The sequence below is a fragment of the Leptonychotes weddellii genome, chromosome 1, assembly GCF_054177405.1.
Source record: "Leptonychotes weddellii isolate Sample4059 chromosome 1, ASM5417740v2, whole genome shotgun sequence".
Classification (NCBI taxonomy): Eukaryota; Metazoa; Chordata; class Mammalia; order Carnivora; family Phocidae; genus Leptonychotes; species Leptonychotes weddellii.
The window spans coordinates 67,048,520-67,069,451 of NC_138369.1; the positions used below are offsets into that span (position 1 = coordinate 67,048,520).

Here is a 20,932-nt window from a genome sequence, read left to right on the forward strand (position 1 = left end):
TTACAAAGCAAAGACTGGAAGGAGAAAAGACGACTTAAGAGGTCATGATGCATAGTCAACCATGATACTGGGCATCATTTCTAGAAGTGGTAGCTGTGCCAGTTAGATTATTCCAGAAGCTGGCCTGCACATCCCAGTCTTTCATTACAGTAAGTGGAAACAATCTGTTGTTCAGTTGTTGCTAGGTCTCTTAATTAAGTACTTACCAACCATTTCATATTCTACGTAAGCGAAACTATGAATTCTTTCATGAAACAGTGCTGAGGCTCAAAGATGCAGTTACTAATCTAACAAGGAGCAAAGGAACTTGAAGTGAGGTTCAACATGCACATTTATGAATCATTGCTCACAGTTAATACACTATAGAGATGTGCTACAATAAATTGGCCTCAGCCAAGATTTACCTTCCCGTATACTTCAGATATAAATCATACATTGCGTAGTTTGTAAAAAATTTTTTTCCATTGTATTAGAAAGTACCCTTTTGTCTCTCCCCACCCCAAAATTCTCCGTGTATCATCTTCTTCTCATGCATACCAGTTAACAGAAGTAATCTGACTTTAAATCCTTTTGCAATCCCATTGTGCACAGAATATTTTGTAATTGATGGTCCTGACTTATAAAACCTGAACCTGCAGGTGTTCAGAATATACCAATTTTCATGCCTCCATGGCAGTAATTCAAAAAAGCAGGAATTAGAGAAGTTCAAGTTACGGTTCTTCTGTGAGGAATACTTTTCAAACTGTTAATACTGTATTTTATGTAAAATAGGAATCTCAAATATGAAACCCTAACTATGAAATCAGCCAGTTTGTATGCAAAACTCCCAAAGGGACAGAGAACATTTTAAAATAATTAGAAAACTTTTGTGATCCCATGGTCTATACACCATGGACACTGAAATCTAACATTGAAAAGCAGTCTAAAATTAAATTAACAAATAAGGTCTCCTTCCCATGATTGCCCTTTAGCCTTTCTGTATGGATCAGGCTACCCCCAGAGTAGCAAGCAATATCTTTAGAGATTTCCACCTGGGAGGTCAGGCATCATGAGGCTCCTGCAACAGTCTCTTCAATTAAGAATGAGGGGAGCCCAGCTCAACTGAACAACCATCCACAGGGTGCACCACACTCTGGAGGATTCCAAAGAAATGAGTGACTCAGTCCCTTGGGTAAGAGGTGTGAAGTCTAGTTAGAGAGGCCAGGTGTACCCCAAACTACAAATGGAGGACAACAGAGCCAGGTGTATCTCAATGCTAAAATTTGCCTTACAGACAAGAAATGCCACCAAAGGCTAAGATAGCTTTGCCCATGTGTAGCCATGGCTGGCAGGGAAGGTTTTCCAAAGAACATGAAGCTAGAGCTGACCTAGAAAAAAGGAGTTATTGGATAGACATCAGGAATACCCTAGGACAGGGGTTCAGAGCTATGTAGGCAAATGAGGCCAAAATCACTAAGTTGAGATCATTCTTGAAAATCCTCTAAATCATTCTATGAAGTACTATATATGAAATAGGTGACATGTAATGCATACTAATACAGAGGACAGTTTTATAGTATTATTTAATATATATCTATATATCTATATCTATCATCTATATAGCTCAAGTAGCATAAATGCATGTATGATGCAACTTCCCTGTAAAGAATTCCAGAGGTGCTATTTGAAATATCATCCTGGCTCCTCACAAGACCATTCTAGGGATCACAGACTCTGCTTCGGAGGGAGTTTTACTTCATGGCCCAAGGTCTCCAAACTATACCTTAATTTTGTGTCTTACCCAGTTCCATTTACTGGTCTTAACAGTAGGTCCTACTACCTAAAAAGTTTCTGTCCAGCTCATTCCTGACCAAAACATTAGTTCATTCAGACATCAGTGACTCAGAGCTACGCTCCAGCCATACTAGACTACACTCATTCTAGAATACAATTCTACTAACGGATCTTAAGACAACTTGACTTAGGAAGTACAGCTCTCTGTGAAACTTCATTTAACATTTAGGACCATAGACTCTCAAGGTTTGCAACAATATTCAAGTTCATTTGGTCCAACCACAATTCTGAGCTCAAATCCCCACTAAATTGTCCTTGTTAAATGGTCTCACAATCATATTTGAGGAATTCCGTTGACTACCTGGAATTCCCAAAAATGGGCATCCCATTTCAGGCACCCAATGGTACCTTACAAATCCCTTCCTTATACAATAATCCCATGCCTCCCTCTCCCCCTCCCATTGATCCTACTTGAACCGTTTGAGGTTAGCAGTCAAACTCTTCAAAATTAGGATGACCAGACAACCCATCAGTGCAGTCCTTGTATGTGATGGTTCTCCCAACCTAAGCATTACTACTACTTCCCTTTTACTCTCGAAGATTCCCCTTATTTGGAAAATTTTATGATCATCCTAATACAACAGATCTTGAGCAGCTGGTAGACTACCTGAGTCTGAGTCTTCTTTACACCCAGCTACAATTTTCCAGGACCTTCAAGTATTCTTCATGTGACATAATTTAAGTTCTGTAACCATCTCGTTTTCCTCTTTGGAATACACAGTAGTTGGTCTGTATGTGGGTTGGGAAAAGGATGTCAGGTCTCAAGTTCCCTGTTCCCTGTACATATGTTGCTTTACATTTGTCACTTCACATCTTGATTCAGCTCGTAATATTTTCTTTCTAGTGGGTAATAGCTTCCATTTCTATTTTTTTGTAGTGACCATCTGAATGTCATCTACTCTTGGATCCCATCTACATCAAAATGAAGTTCCTACAAAGAGTCACTGGTCTGCTATTGAGGTCAAGGACAACAGTAGATAGCAAATGGTCAAATGCCATTGAATTGCAAACAGTTAAAACATTTGAATAACTTCAAAGAGGTTTTATAAAGAAACCTAGAAATAAAGAGAAAAACACAATAGACTAAAAGACAAAATGTAATTAGTAATGAGACATGAGCAAACAGCACTCAAACAGAAAAATGAAGCCCAAATCGACCACCACCATGTCCCTGCTACTTTATCATTAGACACCAACCTTGGAAAAATTTGTGCTATTTAACTTCGTGAAGCTTGGGACGTTCTTTTGAAAGTTTCACCCTTTCTCTTTCCACCCCTGTCCCATGTATGGCTTTAGAACAAATTTATAAGTACTTTCCCTCAAACTAGTACTTCATAAAATGCTCAATGAATAGAGCTCCTAATGGCTTTCCTATTTCAGTCTAACAGATAACATGGCATTGCCCTTCCAACCCCGTTTGTTGGATAATCAACAGTTCACAGATACATTTTCCTTTTAGCCAGACCCCGTATGTGGTATTCAAAGACACTGGCATTAACATTAAATAGAGTTTGTAGGCAGAGAGCACTTTTATGTACACCTGCTAGGGAGCTTTATTTTCCTTACAAGTTTTACGAGAGTGGTTACATTTTTCTGCAGTTTTATGTGACTTGCTGTAAATGATTATTGCATTGCATTAAACACAACAAAATCACTGGTGTCAGTCAACTAAGAAAAAAACAAAAACAACAAATAAAAAAACTATGTGACCAGATGCTTGTCACCTATTTAGAAGAAGGGAGAAACAAATCTAACATTACACAAAACTACCTCGTGGGCGCCTGGGTGGCTCAGTTGGTTAAGCAACTGCCTTCGGCTCAGGTCATGATCCTGGAGTCCCGGGATCGAGTCCCGCATCGGGCTCCCTGCTCAGCGGGGGGTCTGCTTCTCCCTCTGACCCTCCCCCCTCTCATGCTCTCTCTATCTCAGTCTCTCTCTCAAATAAATAATAAAATAAAAATCTTAAAAAAAAAAAAAACTACCTCGTTTTGCTGGTGAAGATAATGAAAATTAAATAACCATACAGGGCCTAAAATGAGAAATCTGATCGGATGATACATAGATACAAATGAAATGTAAAAATACTAGCAACTTACACAAAAATCATTGATTTTTTTCCCTCCTGATTACTATTTCAGTGATCAGAGTATATTAGGTACTTGTTTGCTTGCAATGTATTTTATTAATGCTGTATCTGACACCCAATTTGGAAATCAATGCTTATTTCATCATTTTTCTCTGAGGGGTTCTATTATTTACAATTGATTTAACAGGAATGAAAGGCTTACCATTAACAAGACCCAGCTGCTGACACTTCACAGATGAGTTATTGAACTTCAAAAAGTGAATTAACCATTGCCAAGACTGATGGTTTGATGATTTTTTGCACCAAGTCTAATGTATTTATAATTAGAATGTCAAAACAATAGGGTTCCTGCTTTGCCCAGTTTCTTGATTCTTGCACTTCATAGTATTTAAAAGTTTATTTGCTTCTTAGCCCACCATTCTTTTGGGTTTAAAAATGTTCCTTCAGTGGACTAAAAAAATCCCACCTGAAGACTGTTCAAAGTCTAGCTTCAAATATGTCTACGTAAATGCGGATCTTTCACCACGAGTACCTAAGGACTGATGCATATAAAAGGATGTAATTATTCAAGGTCAACAACTATAAAGTGCAACTAACTTTGGGAAAAATGTTAAAAGGACTTCAGTTGCAAATTTTTAAAAATCCAGATTCAAGGGGCGCCTGGGTGGCTCAGTTGGTTAAGCGACTGCCTTCGGCTCAGGTCATGATCCTGGAGACCCGGGATCGAGTCCCGCATCGGGCTCCCTGCTCGGCAGGGAGTCTGCTTCTCCCTCTGACCCTCCTCCCTCTCATGCTCTCTGTCTCTCATTCTCTCTGTCTCAAATAAATAAATAAATAAATCTTTAAAAAAAATAAATAAAAATCCAGATTCAAATGAATGGTTCAAATAAGGAGATTTATAAAATCTAAGTTTAGGGGGAAAAAAATCCACAATTAGATTCCAGGGTTGATTAAGTTAGTGGTTCCACATGGTCATAAGGACCGCTCATTTCTCTTTCTGCTCTGCAGCCTCAACTTTAGATCCCCTCAGTGCCGCATGCAGTTCCAGGCATCACAATCCATCCCCACACCCTCCATCCAATGAGAAAACTGCCCATCCTATGTGTTCTTATAAGAAGGAAGCCTTTTCCAGACACTCTGTTATCACCAGTGAAAACTCTGAGAATTCCTGCCTTGTGGTTCCTACCATGGATATGCCCCAGCTACCTCTCAGAGCCTCCAGCCAGCTTTTTCCCTATTCTATGTCCTCAACAGTAGACCAAGACTTTGATGAGACACCTGAGGAATTTAAAATGGAGGATGAAGAAAGCAAAAAATAATTTTTAAAAGGCAATGTGAAGGAAATATGCCAAGCAGGAAAAAAAAAATTCACAAACAAAATTCAACTGTATGCTATTTATGAGGGGCCCATATAAAGCACAGAACAGTTAACAAATGATAAGACATACCAGGAAACTACCAACAACAAAAAAAATTGGTCAGATATAAACCAATTGGGTATTAATATAAACCAAAGAGATTTTAAGACAAATGTTGGACCAGAGGACAGTTACCATGTAATGCTAACAGTTCATCTACTAGGACAAAAATAACCATTTTAAACATGTATACAGTAAAAGCCAGCCTCAAAACACTCATTTTGTGTCCTTTACTGTTATCATTTTGGAACATTTTGGAACTTTGCATATGTACTACCTTTATTTCCCCTTTATGTCATGGTGACATGTCATGGTGACATGTGGGTGGTGAGCAGGGCCTTCCCCCCCCATTCTGAAAGCATGTCTTTGTTGTAAAATTACGTAGTAAATGATATATCTTGAAAGGTACATACAAAGGAAAATGTGTTAATATCTTTACAAGCTGATTAGAAATTCCACATGTCTGTTGGAGGCCTGTAGACAGGGAGTTTTCCCATTTCATTAACAAGCCCTCAATTATCACTACCTACAGGCCTTTTATTCTCCCTCAGTGATCTTCAATCGCCCTCCTCAGAAGTCCCTGTCCACCTGCCGCTGTTCTCAGAGGTAAGTGGAGGAACAGACCTAGAACTCTCCCTCCTGGGCAGGTAGATTTTCACTGCCAGCCTTTAGCATGGTAGGTCAGTCCCAGCTGTGCTGGGTGGCTTGGCTGTGATCATGTGACCATGTTCCATCAACATCTTCACAAGTGAATCTTAACTATTTTGCAGAGGAAGTTGAAGGCCTTGCAATTGTTTTTCACTGACTCAGCAAATTCTGTATCAAGCCACATCTGCACTCTACTTTTTAAAAATTCTTGGGACTTGGGGCGCCTGGGTGGCTCAGTTGGTTGGGCGGCTGCCTTCGGCTCAGGTCATAATCCTGGAGTCCCGGGATCGAGTCCCGCATCGGGCTCCCTGCTCGGCGGGGAGTCTGCTTCTCCCTCTGACCCTCCTCTCTCTCATTCTCTCTCTCTCAAATAAATAAAATAAAATCTTTAAAAAAAATAAATAAAATAAAAAATAAAAAATAAATAAAAATTCTTGGGACTTTCTATTACTAAGCCTTTCTAGAGTTTTAGAAAGATTGTGCATTTATGTATTTTTTTTAAAAAAAGATACAGTTACGGTTTTTGAAAAAAAATCACTGTCATATAAAATTTATTATGACCAATTTCAGATGCACAAGGAAATATATCAAAACTTCTGATTTTAATCTTACCTTTTTTGAAAAATACATTTAAATGGCTAAAGAGAGCTTCTAAGAATGACTGTGCACCTAAGGAATGCTTCCATTTAAACTGAAACTGTTTTCAAAAAATTATATAGGTATCACCTTTACCTACTACATACTCTATCTGACCATTAAATTAACTATTCTTCAGCTCAGGCACTGCTAACAAAAATTAGAGGAAATACACATGAGAGAACAAGAGGTGTTTGCATTTAGTAGAGATATATCATTTTAAATTATACTATTAGCTCTCAGTCCTAAATATTCTTATTAATATTCCAAGAGAGCCCCAGGGTTAATAAAATTATATTTCTCTTGCTACTATTCCATGATAAATTTATGTAAATGTTGCTTCTGAATATACTTAGGCCTGGGAATGAGATTATATATTATAGTTCTTACATCAATCTATAGTAATAGATACATGATAAATAAAATGCCACTGTCTAAATGCCATTTTTCTAATTGGTACCATGTTTCTATACATAAGAAAATGCTATTTTCTCATACATGTTTTGGAATAATATAACATGGCAAGTTTTGTTTCCCAAAGCAATGAATATATTGTGCATCTTTAGAAACACATCATAAAATTGCAGTATAATTAAGACTTTTGGTTTATACTATGAGATTTGAGAAATAAGATGTGTAGTTCATAATACCTAGAATTCCAGTGTATTATGGATTTAAAAATTAAGTGTTAAATGCTTGCTAATATGTTCACATACTCAAACATTTCTGATTTGATTAACATTGATTATACTCCACAATTCTGAACTACCTGTCTGTAGTTCTCTCCTCCACACCAATACTTTAACTTATTTTTATTGGATTATAACCCATAGTAATTCAATTAAATAAATGAGGAAAAAGGAACAACTCTTTCTTCTAGGAAAAAAATTGAATTACTGAACATAGAACAAGTGTGGGAAATAGAAAGTCACCATCAAGCAAACACTCTCGTAATGAGTGTTTCAGTCAAGATCACCAGACGCTAAAATTTGTGGCTCAAAGTTTGAAGGAGAAACAAGATATTTCCATAGTCCCCAAAATACCGCCGGGGTATTTATTAATCACAAAGGGAACAATTTCACTTTACAGTGGAGAAACCCAGCAGACACCATGCCTCAACAAGTGACCAAAGTTAACATCATCAACAATAGGACATACTGACATCATGGCCTCCAGTTGGATGCACTGAGAAGGGCACATCACTGCTGTGGTATTCTAGTCAAAATACATAAACTCAACCTAACCTTAAGTCATCAAATAGATCCAAATTCAACATTAAAAGGGTCAAGGTTTTGAAGGATAAGGGAAGACTGAAGAACAGTCACAGATGGGAAGAGACTAAGACAACATGCCAAGTGAGCTGTAAAATGGGATCTTGAATTGTATTCTCCAACAGGAAAAGGACATTAGTGGGAAAACTGGTGAAATCTAAATAAGATCTGTAATTTAATTAATAGTATTGTACTGATGTAATTTTCCTGTTTGTTTTTGTTTTTTGTTTTTTTATTGTACTATGGTTATCTAAGATTTTAACATCAGGCAAGCTCTGTAAGATGTATGGGAACTTCTCAAAATATCTTTGCAACTTTCTATAGATAGATAACTATTTCACAATAAAAACATTTAAAAGTTCTAACAAACATAATACTACTAATGTAGTTTACATTTCAGTGTTCACATTAGCCAAAGTAGTGATCTGAGTACTTTGAATGCATTAACTTACTCCACCCTCACAATAACCTGTGAAGGAGTACCATAATTATCCCTACTATAAGGACAAAATAACTGAAGCTTAAAGCATAGGAGGAACCTCCTCAAGATGGCACAGTTGTGATCCTAGGAAACCTGAGCCCAGGGGCGGCATGCTCACTTTGCATACTCCATCACTTAAGGATGGCCTAAGCCTGCACGCTAAGTGACTGGCCAATGTCTGGATCTGACCCTGCCCACAGCCCAAGGTTCCTAGATCTAAAACCAACTCGGGCAGCCAATGCAGCCTTCACCAGACACCTGCAAAACAATGTACATCAAGAAGGAAAAGGATTCTGGAAGGAAATCTAAAATGGAAGAAAGTACTCACATGTACGTAGAAGAAGAAAGGAGAAAGAAGGAGGTTAGTTAAGTTTGTGGGATTAGAATAAATAAGATAGCATGAAAATCCTATATAAAAAAAAGAATACCAACTGGGAAGACATTTATTCCTGTTAAAGCATTTGAAGGTTTGCATATTGTTTGTGAAGAGGTAAAGATTGTCATTACCATTAGGTTTTGATTTATTAGTATAATTATTCATTTCTAAAGGAATCACTAAGGGGAGGGCAATGAGTAGATCTTCTAGTGGAGTACAGTAAAAAAAACGTAATGAGAAAATTTTAACAAAGGTGAAAAAAGATGAAGACAAATCTAAAACATGCTAGAAATTTTATAGTAATTGCCATCAATAGAAATGAACTAAAGTTTAAGATCAAGACTGTAATAAAAAAAAACAAATCCAGTTTTATGATATTTACCCCTAAAATCACCTAATGTAAAAGGAGCAAAATAAGATCAAAAGCATAAGGGCAGAAAAAAGCATCAAAATCTAATCAAAGTGATCTATATGGACATGTTAATAGACTTCGTAAGTACTGCTAGCCGTAAAGAGCATCACAGCAAAATGTTAAGAGTCAGTGTATCAGGAAGATAACACAAGTTGTAAACTTATCTGCTCCTATTAACATGACTTTGAAGTATTTCAAGGGCATTTTAATACAACTATGTCAACAAAAATTTAAAAAATCCATCATCCTGGAAGATTCCAACAAGTCTGCCTTAGTAACTAACAGATTAGCAAGTGAAAAGAATCAGTAATGAGGAATACAATTGGTAGGCTTAATTCAATGAACACTTCCAGCATGAAACATATTACATATTTACATAAACACAAAAAACTATAAAGCTGAACTGCATGCTAGTCCATAAAAGCTCAACTAATTTCAAGAAGTCAATATTTCCTTATCACTCTAGTCTCTGGTAAAAAAAAAAAAAAAAAAAAAAAGTTAAGTGTTAATAATTCTTTTTAAATAACACTTAGAAACATACTTTACTCAAGTGCCAAAAAAAAAAAGGGCTAAGCAAAAATGTTAATGCCACATATCAAGGCATGTAAGATGAAGTAAAATAACTTGTTTGAGGGAAGATGATAGCTATAAATTCTAGGGGGGGTAAAGAAGCTGATAATTAATGAGCTAATTATTCAAAAAATAGTAAGCTCAAAGAATAAAGTATTAAAAATAAGAACAGAAAATGACAAATTAGAAAACCATTCTATAGAAAGTAATAAAATCCCTTTGATCCTCTGAAAAGACTAAAAATAGTAAAATCTGACATGAATAATCAAGAGAAGGAATATATTAATATTTAGAATAAAAGACATGACTAGAGGTAGATTAAAAAGAAAATTGTGAACAATTTAAATATAAATAATACGGACTCAAAAAGAACTGGAATACCACAAAGGTCCTAAAACCATTAATGAAACAGAAAAATATTTCCATCAAGAAAATGCCAGGCCCAAATGGTTTTATAAGCTAATCATTCATGCAAGATACTATTAACCTAGAAAAAGACAAATGTAATACAATGCAAAATAGTAAATAAAAATAGCCTATGGGCCAAATTTGGCTTGGCATCTGTTTTTGTAAATAAAGTTTTACTGGAACACAGCTACTTTTTAAAAAAATAATAATAAAACCTGTTTTCTCTGCTGTGACAGCTTTTATGCTAGAAGGGCAAAGCTGAATAGCTGTTACAGAGACCATTAGAGTCCACAAAGCAGAAAATTTTACACCTGGCCCTTAGAGAAAGTTTGCTCCTAATAAATTTCACAAAGAAAGCTTCTGAAACAGAAAGCTCGTGAGTAGGAGCTATGGCAGAAGGCAGAGCAGGGTGTAGGAGAGGAAGAGGGCAAGGAGGGAAGGGCTGTTCATTCAATAGAGTAGAGTGTCTTTACAGAGAAGGTGAGATTTGAGCCAGAGCTTGAAGGGCATGTGGGCATTAGCTGTGGATTCTTGGTTGAAACAGCATTCCAGGTAGAAGGAAGAGGTAAGGAAAAGGCTGCAAGGTAGGAGTGTATCTTCTGTGGTTAAAGTACGGCCATGGGACTCGGGGACAGAGTGCAAGGCAAATAGTGCTGCTAGCGGAGGACGAGGTCAGAAAGATAACGTGTATGTTATGGGAAGGTGAAGGGCAATAGAAAGTCTGTAGGTCTTTGTAGGCCACTGTAAGGATTCTGGCTTTCATCCAAGTTAAATGAGGAACCATTCCAGGACTTTGAAGGATGTCAGGACCTACGTTACTGGAACACCAATGGCTAAGTTGAAGCTAGTTGGTAGAAGGGCAAGAGTACAAAGCGGAAGCCCATTAGGAGGCAAGAGAGGACAGTGGATCAGACCAGGGTAACAGCAGTGGAGGTGGTGAGAATCTGTACAGGTGTAAAACAGGCCAGAGAAACAGCAAAATGAAATTTACATATTCAAATGGAGAAAAAATTACTGATCTCTAAATCAAATCCAGGTTACACAAGAAATGCAAATGTATTCTAATAGATTATTAAAATTATAAACCTATTCTTAATAAAACGAGTAACAAAAATAATCACAAATTTTTCTCTGAAATAAAGGAAGTTCAAACCAACACATGGAAAGGGTCTATACCATGTCCTAGCAGGCAGCAGGGAAGATAAAGAATAAGTGATCACCAAGAAGGCCTATCTTGGGAGAGTCACCAGGTTTCCAAGATGAAAAATATATATATATATATATGGACAACCATAGAGGTAAATAGAAAGGCTAATCCACTCTGGGTTGGAGAAACTGAATACCACAATAACAAGTCTCCCTGAACTATTCAAATTTGAAACAAACCTTGAAATAAGAAAAAGTAGGCAGGTTTGACTAACGACGAAAATTCTGAAAATAACAAAAAGAACAATAGAGGGATTGACTCCCTCATTAAAGGTTATAAAATTATAATAATTAAGGACTCAACAGATGCAACTAGGGAACCAAATACAGAAACCAGGAATAGTAAGAATGACAAAGTATCTCACAGCAGAAGGCAAAGATAGCTTACCAAATGGTACTTTTAAAAATTATAAAATCTGGGGCACCTGGGTGGCTCAGTCATTAAGCGTCTGCCTTGGGCTCAGGTCATGATCTCAGGGTCCTGGGATCGAGCCCCGCATCGGGCTCCCTGCTCGGCGGGAAGCCTGCTTCTCCCTCTCCCACTCCCCCTGCTTGTGTTCCTGCTCTCACTATCTCTCTGTCAAATAAATAATCTTTAAAAAAAATTTTTAAAAATTCAAATTATAAAATCTTATACTGGCAAAGTAGTAAACTGAATAATTTAATACACTGATAGCAATATAAATTCATCTACCTTCTCTGAAAAACACTTCGTCAATATGAATGAAGCTCCTCCTTTGACTTAGTGATCTCATAGTGCCGATTCTAAGAAGCCATCCTAAAGGAATAATCATGATAAACAAACATTATGTTTTTTGTTTTTCCTAAGATACAAAAATTAAAAGTATTTTTATGTCTACCAAAAGGAATAATTATTATATACTACCATGCATCCATACAATAGACAACTATCTAGACATGAAAAAAAACAATTTCTGATATTTAATGACAGACAACAGGTTATTGCTTAGAGAACTGTTGACTTATGCAATGCTCATTTAGAGAGAAAACATTAACCTGTATGGGTACATTCTAGAAAACTGGAATCTTTTTTAGTGATTCATCTTTATTTTTTCCCTTTTCCAAAATTTTCATTTACAGCATGTTATAATTATCTATTTAAAAGAAGTGTTAAACTAAATTTCATAAGGATCATAAAGCATTATTTTGGTTGGTTGAAGTTAGTTTCATATTTGTGTAAGAACCATATATTCTGAACTCTATATTTACATGCACTCTGTGCCTCATGTTAGATTTTTCCAGTGTATAAAAATAATGCACACAAATGACAAAGTTGATCAGGTTTATAAGCCAACTTAATATTATGAAAAAATCACATGCAAACAATTGCAATCAGTGATTTTAAGTATACATTCACTGTAAGGCATTTAAAACATCTACTTAAGTGAATAAAGGACTGTATTGTATTAAGTATTATTCAGTTTTTTGGACAAAAGGGAGAGTGTTGATTTCTTGCTTCACACAGACAGAAATGGAAAGTAGCCACAAATGGTATTAACATATGAAGTATTTTGACAGTGATTTACTTTTTAAAAGCTTTATCAGCCTTAAAAGTGGATTCAGCACTTAGTATGCTATCATTTGTTATAGATGTGTTTCTGAAGTGTGTTCTATTCTTGTTGTGTATTAAATGAATTATTTTGATTTCAAAAACCTTGATTTTCTACATCCAGGCAGTATCAGGATATATTTTAAAAGAGGCTAACACCTACACGTAACACATGCATTTTATACTGAAATTGAAAAGATTGAATTTTCAGTGCTTACACGGCCCAGCGAAATTTTTTTAATTTGATAGTTCTTACAAAACACATATCAAGCCCTATTTTCTGTGTAACCCATCCAGAGATATAGAATTGCACTTTCCTCAGTAGAGATGAGTTGTCAATCTCCGATCACTTCAATAGGCACCTATAATCTCACCGTGACTACTTTGCTCTCAGTGGGGAATCATTATTTGACACTTGACTTGGAAATCTGCCTGGTGTTCCATTTGATTTCAATGGTAGTCAATGGAAAAATCTCAAGCCTCTACACATTCTTTTGTTATTTTTGTACATTTTGTACAAGCTGATTTTTCAACTGAATGGGCCACTGAAGACCCGACAGGACCGGAACACAACAAGGGCAGAGAAGTGAGCAAGCAGATCTGAAAATGACATGAACTCTAATTCCGACTTGCCTGGATGTCGAGCCAGGTCCGCCTTTAGCCATTGAGAGGGACTGCACCCAAAGTCAGCCTCCACTGGGACCAATGACCTGAACTCAGCATGCTCCCTTCCTCCCACAGGAGGGATAAGCAACTTCCCATGGGTTTTAAGGTATCCAGGTGCTGGGCAACTGGCTTCCCAAGACAACCCTATGAATAGCTGCTACTCCAAAATGCAGTCTGCCTGCTGCCAAGCATGTCTGATTATTCCTCCACTGAGAAAGATGCTCCCTCAAGCTTTCCCTGAAAAAGGAAGAGCAACAAGGGAAGACTTCTTTACATTTGGAACCTAAACCCCTGGTGTGAGGCCAGCAGCACAGCTTGGAGGGTGAGGGGAAGTTAGTAGCCCCACAAAACCCCTTCTCTGGATGCTCCTGGCTTTTTAAGCGTTCCCCCCTTTCCTCACAAAGCCTAGGTCTTAAACCTTGCTGGGACATTGTGGTGCTCACCTCGAGCCATGGTGTAGGACAGGAGGCGGCTCACAAGGACCTTGCCGGGCATTATGGAGTCCTTGGTTTCACTACCCACAAGGTCATTTTGATGGTTTATAAGAGGTCTGTGCTCAAGCGGAATTTTTAAGGATGACTAGGACTCAGGAGGACAGTGGATTTGAGGGGTGGGCTTGAGGGCTGGAGGAGTCCTTCAGAGAAGAGTTCCTACTAAGGCCTGAAGGAATGAAGCAAGTCACTGACCACCTCAACTTACAGGCAACCTAGTTCTGAGGAAATTTAAAGGACAAGAAAGTAGTGAGAAGTAAGGAGGGGTGTTCTGGGATCCAGTGTGAAGGGCTTTGGATTATCAGCCTAGGAGCTACATACTTCAGCGTTGCTCAAAGGAGGGTCTGTGGCTAACCACCTGAAAACACAGAATCCCTATGGGATTCGGAGCCAACGCTTTCCTTTTGCTGGTGGAGGTGGCAAGTCTCACTATCTAGAAAGTTTAATGAGGGGAAATGAGGTCAATGTAATATTTGTATGACACATTCAGGCAAATTATATTATTGTGTAAAAATGGCTTCAGAGGAGTTTGAAAAAGAAATGTAATAACAGAACATGCCTCAGGCTGTAGTTAGGTTGAACTCACAAGAGCCTCTGTAGCAAACAGATACCAATTCATGTTGCAAAAGACAATTAATATTCGGTAAAATATTCAGCATCATGTGAAACATCAATTTAACGTTAACTTAGATTTTATTGGAATTGTGTCTTTGTATTCACTTTGGTTTTATAGTTGTACAGGAACAATCAGCACAGGAGAATGTATCTAGGTTTCCAGTTTTATCTAAGGTAACAAAACTAAGGTCAGGGCAGGGGGTTGAGTGAGGGGCGATAAAGAGATGCAGCGCAGCATAGGCTCTTCAGCCAGATTGCTTGGGTTCGAATTCTGATTCTACTACCTGCCTGCCCCAGGACCTTGTCACTGAATCTCAGTCTGCTCATCTGGAAAAGGCAATTAATAGAAGTTCCTACCACAATGGGTCATTGTGAGGATTCCACGAGTTAATGCTGTCATGCCCTTGATAGAAAATAAAGACAGCTCAGGCTAACTATTGTGGCTTCTTCTCTCCTTTTATTGGGAGCCATACCTTGTTCAAGGTGATGAAACCCACCTGTAGGTAAGAGGCAGTCCCAGGGAACTTGTCACATTATAGATAAATGTGTATTTATGAAAAATTGTTTCAGTGAGTAGATTTGATGGAGAGGAGAAATTTAAACTCATTTGGGAGATCGAAGTGAATGACAATGTAATTGAGAACGTTGTTCTCGGAGTCTGTTCAAAGTGTGGCTCCTGGGCCAGCAATACCTGGGAACTTGTTAGAAATGCAAATTCCCCAGTCTCTGAATAAACAACTCTGGAGATAGTACCCACCTAAGGGTTTTATCAAGCCCTTCAGATGATTTTGCCACTCTGGGACAGGAGTTGGCAGACTCCTTCTGTAAAGGGTCAGATTTAAATATGTTTTGCTGGCCACTTGGTCCTTGAAAAGGTGTAAAAAAAAAAAAAAAAAGGGGGGGTATGTTCCAATAAATCATTTACAGAACTAGGTAACAGCTGGATTTGGCCAACTGGCTCTAGCTCATGGACCCCTGCTCCAGGATGCTGAGCACAGCAGCTGGGACTGGCAGTAAAGGAGGACAATGTTGAAGTCTGGCTTCGAGACGGTGAGTTTGAGGTAGACATGGACAATTATCAGTTGAGTATCTGGCTCTGGAGCTTAAAGGAAAGAGCAGGGCTGAAGGTATAGATTTAAAGGCAGGGTAAGACGCTTATGAAAAGGTGGGGGCAGGTGACACTCCCCATGATGCCCATGGAGTGTGGGGCATGAGCAAGGAGGGCAGACCACCAATCCCAGACAGAGCAAACACCTAGAAAGATGGTGAGCCTGACAACAGAGCCAAGAATGTGGATGTGATCAGTCCAGCCCCCGCAGTGCCACAAGGATAGAATAGCAGCTACCACAGGATCCGTCGGGGCATCCGTGACTGTGTGCATACCTCCAAGTTATGTATAGGGGGTAAAACAAGTATGTCCGAAGAGTGAGGGAACTTTTCTTTCTAAGTGAGGGGAAAAAGATATAGTCCGTGGGTAGACATTGATTGAAGAGAATAGGACAAAGAAGGGTCAACTGAAGGAATGAGGTTCTTGAACTGGGAAGAGGTCCCACCAAGAGCCTAAGGATGTGGGACTGGCCCTGAACAGCAGGAATCACACCTCCTCTGTCCACCCCAACTAGAAGAGTAGGGACACTGAAGCTTCAGGGTGGGCAAGAAGTTCAGCTTCTTTATTGAGGTAACCTCAAACTTATCAACAAATTAGATTAGAAAAGGATTAAGGTTGGGGACAGGAGAACTGTAGACAAGATAATAAAGTATCGTTTCTTTCAAAATAAGTCAAACTTTTCACCAATTCAGAGTGTATTTCCCATTTAGTAGGAATTAGTGGTGTTCTTTAATTACACTGGATTTATGAACAGGCTAGGCATACAAGAGATTTTTATTCCCTATTCTCTATTTTAGCATTCACATCTTGATGAGCTCCTTCACCTAACCCAAGCTATGCCGACATGATCTTTGACTTCCCACGGAGAAGCGTTCATTTTAACTGGCAGGCAAATGATATTACACTCCAAAGGCCCATCATGCTAAATGACCATTAAACCATTACACTTAAGAACTGCCTCTCAAGACAGAGGTTCCAAGTGCTGCACACAGTATCACTATTTAACCGTCAGCATTTTATGGACAGGGAAATGTCATCACCAACCTCACATGAATTCCTTCGGTTATAAACAAAACATCTGTGGCTGGTTAGCTCAGCTGGTTCATCAATGAAGTTAAATGACCAAAATCTTGGGTGGAATCCTTGTCAAACTCCGGGTACAAGCCACTTATCTGCCACCCCTGTTAGATGAGGCATCTCACAAATGGAAGCTTGGATTCAGAGAGGGTGCAACTGCCACACCCCATCCATCAGCCTCCTTGCTCCTTATTCCTCAACAACCTCCCTCCTTGCCGCCCTACACCACCCCCATACCACCTCCAGGGTTCACAAGTTATTATTATTTTTTAAGATTTTATTTGACAGAGAGAGCTCGTGCGAGCAAGCATGAGCAGGGGGAGGGGTAGAGGCAGAGGGAGAAGCAGATTCCCCGCTGAGCAGGGAGCCCGATGCGGGGCTCGATCCCGGGACCCTGGGATCATGACCTGAGCCAGAGGCAGATTCTCAACCAACCGAGCCACCCCAGTGTCCCACAAGGCTGTTCTTTCTGGCCACCTGCCCCCGTGCCTTTTCCCAAATTCTTCCTTCCACTCTGGTTAATCTGTTCCCATCCAATCCCTCCCAACACTTCAAAGTTGGCCCCAAATCCACCGAAGTCCTAGTATTTTTCTCACTTGACTGCAGCCTTCATGAGTCTTTACACAGCTGAACAATCACCCTTGGAATCTATATTCTATGATTTAGTTCACACTTACCTTCAGCTTGAAACGCTAAGTTGGCTGAGGGAAATAGTACAGGTATAACACAGTATCATGCAAAAACAAGGTCTTTCCTATTTCAAGTGCTGGATTTCTTAGTTGCATAATCCAGAGCAATGCATCTAACGTATCTGGACATTCATTTTCTCATTCAGAAGATGAAAAGCCATACCGCTCTAATTCTCTGCCTTAGATTTTTCAAACACTGCAGTCTTTAGTAGCCCTCAAACACGTGACTGCTGGAAACGGATCCTGTGACTGGGTAAGTGCACATCTATATCAAACGCAAAAACCAAACAAACAAAAAACCCCACCACGCCTTATGGGCCTTGTGGGTCATAAGCACCAGTTCTTCTTTGCCTTCATTTCTCTTCTTTTCAGCCATACCTTTAAGTTGTGCAGGGCCGTTTGTGACCTACATAGGTAGTAGGCTAATTTTGGGTTGTTCACTTACATTTTTAAAAGTGTTGACTTGACAACCATTTTTAGGTCACAATTTTAAAAAGGCAACCACGGGGAGAAATCTGTGATTGGTCAACAGAGCAGGCAATCAAGCATCATTTTTTTGCTAAAGCTTTATTTGAGAGAGAGAGAGCACCAGAGGGAGGAAGGTCAGAGGGAGAAGCAGACTCCCCACTGAGCAGGGAGCCCGACACGGGGCTCGATCCTGGGACTCTGGGATCATAACCTGAGTCGAAGGCAGTCGCTTAACCAACTGAGCCACCCAGTTGCCCAGCAATCAAGTTTTCCTAGAGAAACCATAAACCACCTTTTTCTTGCTATACTGCCAGATCAGAGGTTCTCAAACTGATCTAGCAAGTCCGGATGGGGCTGCGCAGGACATCCATGAAATCTTAACTACTTTCCTCCTGATACTAGGGTGGCACTTGCCTTTCTCATGCTCTTGTGTGTACTGCAGTCTTCTGGAACCTGGTATAAGGGGCACTGCAACAGCTTGAAGGCAGAAGCAGATAGGCAAATCCAGCTACCTTCTACTATACCAGACACTAAAGCTTACAAAAATGTGGAGAAAAGGTTAGTCTATGTTTGCTTTGGGAGAATCCTTTTTCCATAAAAAATTTTACATTAACTTAATAGGCTTATTCTAAATGAAGCAATAGGCAAATTTCTCAGTCTTAGTTTCTAATATGGTAAGTATCTATGGCCATACTCCACATATAAAAGAGCTTTGAGGTCCCCTATGCCTGAAGAGTATGAAAGAGACTAAGACATCTGGGAACTGCTTCTCTAGATCAATAATAGTATGAAATAACTATTTGGCCAATAGAAGAAATAAGTTTAACTCTGAATTCTCACTAAGACATATGAAAAATATACTCACAACAGATTAAGATTGTATCTTTTATTGATATCCAGAACCCTGAGCATTTTTTCCCAAAGAATGCTGGTAAGGTCCACACAATCCAATCACCTCGGCTTTCAAATCCAACCCCACTCCGTTCTCCGGACCATAAGTGAAATGGAGCAAGGAATAGGGAGAGTACGAAGTTCACACTATTTCTCTGCTTCATGAGGTCAGCTCAGGGATAGCGCCCCTACACACATCCTTTGCAACACCACGTATTTTAGCATGCTAAGGCTGTCCTAACAAAATACCACAGAATGGGGGCGCATGGGTGGCTCTGTTGGTTGAGCGGCTGCCTTCGGCTCAGGTCATGATCCTGGAGTCCCGGGATCGAGTCCCGCATCGGGCTCCCTGCTCGGCGGGGAGTCTGCTTCTCCCTCTGACCCTCCTCCCTCTCATGCTCTCTGTCTCTCATTCTGTCTCAAATAAATAAATAAAATCTTTAAAAAAAAAAAATACCACAGAATGGGCGACTTAAGAGATTTAATTCTCACAGATCTAGAGGCTAGAATATCAAGGTGTTAGCAGTTCTGGTTTCTCCCTGAGGCCACTCCCCTTGGCTTGCAAGTAGCTGTTCTTGCTGTATCCTAACACGGCCTTCACCGGGTCCTAGAGCATCCCTAGCAGCTAGTAAGAACACCAATCTTGCTGGAGTAGGACTCCCCCGCTATTGGTCTCATTTAATCCCCTCTTTGAAGGCCTCTCTCCAAATACTGTCACCTGGGTTAGGGCACACGCATGTGATCTCACTTAAACTTAATTGCCTCTTTCAAAGCCCGGTCCCCAAATATGGTCCCATTTTGAGGTACTGAGGAGTTAGGATTTCAATATATTAGTTTTGGAGGAACACAATTAAGCCTGTCACACCATGGTGAGAAAATAATGCTCTTCTACTTGGTGATTATGAAAAGCTTACACCCTATACTGTACTAGCTCATCTTTCTAGAGGTACACAGGAAGCCCTTTGAATTCACGTGGTTCAAGTTCCTCATTTTACTAAACTCAGGTACAGAGAGGTGAAGTAACCTATCTAAGGTCACACAGCACATTATTAGTTCACACAAGGAAGCGATGCTTTTAATTTTTAAATATAGACTTTTTTTTTTTTTAAAGATTTTATTTATTTGACAGCGAAAGAGGGAACACAAGCAGGGGGAGTGGGAGAGGGAGAAGCAGGCTTCCCGTGGAGCAGGGAGCCCGATGCGGGGCTCGATCCAAGGACCCTGGGATCATGACCCGAGCTGAAGGCAGACGCTTAACGACTGAGCCACCCAGGCGCCCCAGACTTATTTTCAATATTCAGGGAGTGTATTATTTAGAGAAAGCTTCAGTGATTTTAAGAAAACATTTGAGGACTGCTTACAGTTATTTCTTTTGTCAAGAATTCTTTTTGTTCAATTATCATGCCCCAGTAGATTTGTCTATTATGTGCAGAGAATAAAGAATGGGGGGGCCGATGGGTTTGTTAGTTTCTTACACTTGAGTTTGCCTACACTGAGGCAGATCCATGTTCAAACAATCCTTGCCAAGTGTTTGAAACCAAACCCTTTAATCACAGAGAAGCAATAAAAATGGAATATAAAGACACCTTCTGCCTATGGCCTTCTGCTATGGTGAAAAGCAGCTCCAAAGCTTACAACTCCCTTAAGTTCTGCTAACTGGGTTAAGAGCTAAAACAAGGCTAAACGAAGGTGAAAGCAGGTGAAAGGCCACTGGCTGGGAAGGCAGAACAGCCCAGATGCACAAGGTTTGTTCCTAGACTTCACACCGTCAACAGCCAGGACGCCCCAGGTGTCTTCAAGAGTTGACGCTCCTTCCTTCTCCCACAACGCACAGCTGAAGAGACCCTGCCCAACCCGGTGGGGCACTACTCCCCCTGCCTTGGGCCCAGTTCTTCTTGGGAAACCATTACTAGAACGTGAGCATAGCAGGTTTCCGCAATGTTAATGAGTACAAAGTAAGCAGAGATTCGCAGGAGACCTTGCCTTGTTTTAGTGATCTAAAGCAGGGGCCG

At 39.6% G+C, this 20,932-nt stretch overlaps 1 protein-coding gene across 1 annotated transcript in view; it reads right to left on the reverse strand.

The window, feature by feature from the left end:
• Positions 1 to 20,932, reverse strand: part of RARB (retinoic acid receptor beta) — a 703,788-nt gene that overhangs the window by 649,192 nt on the left and 33,664 nt on the right. The gene's annotated exons all lie outside the window — the stretch shown is intronic.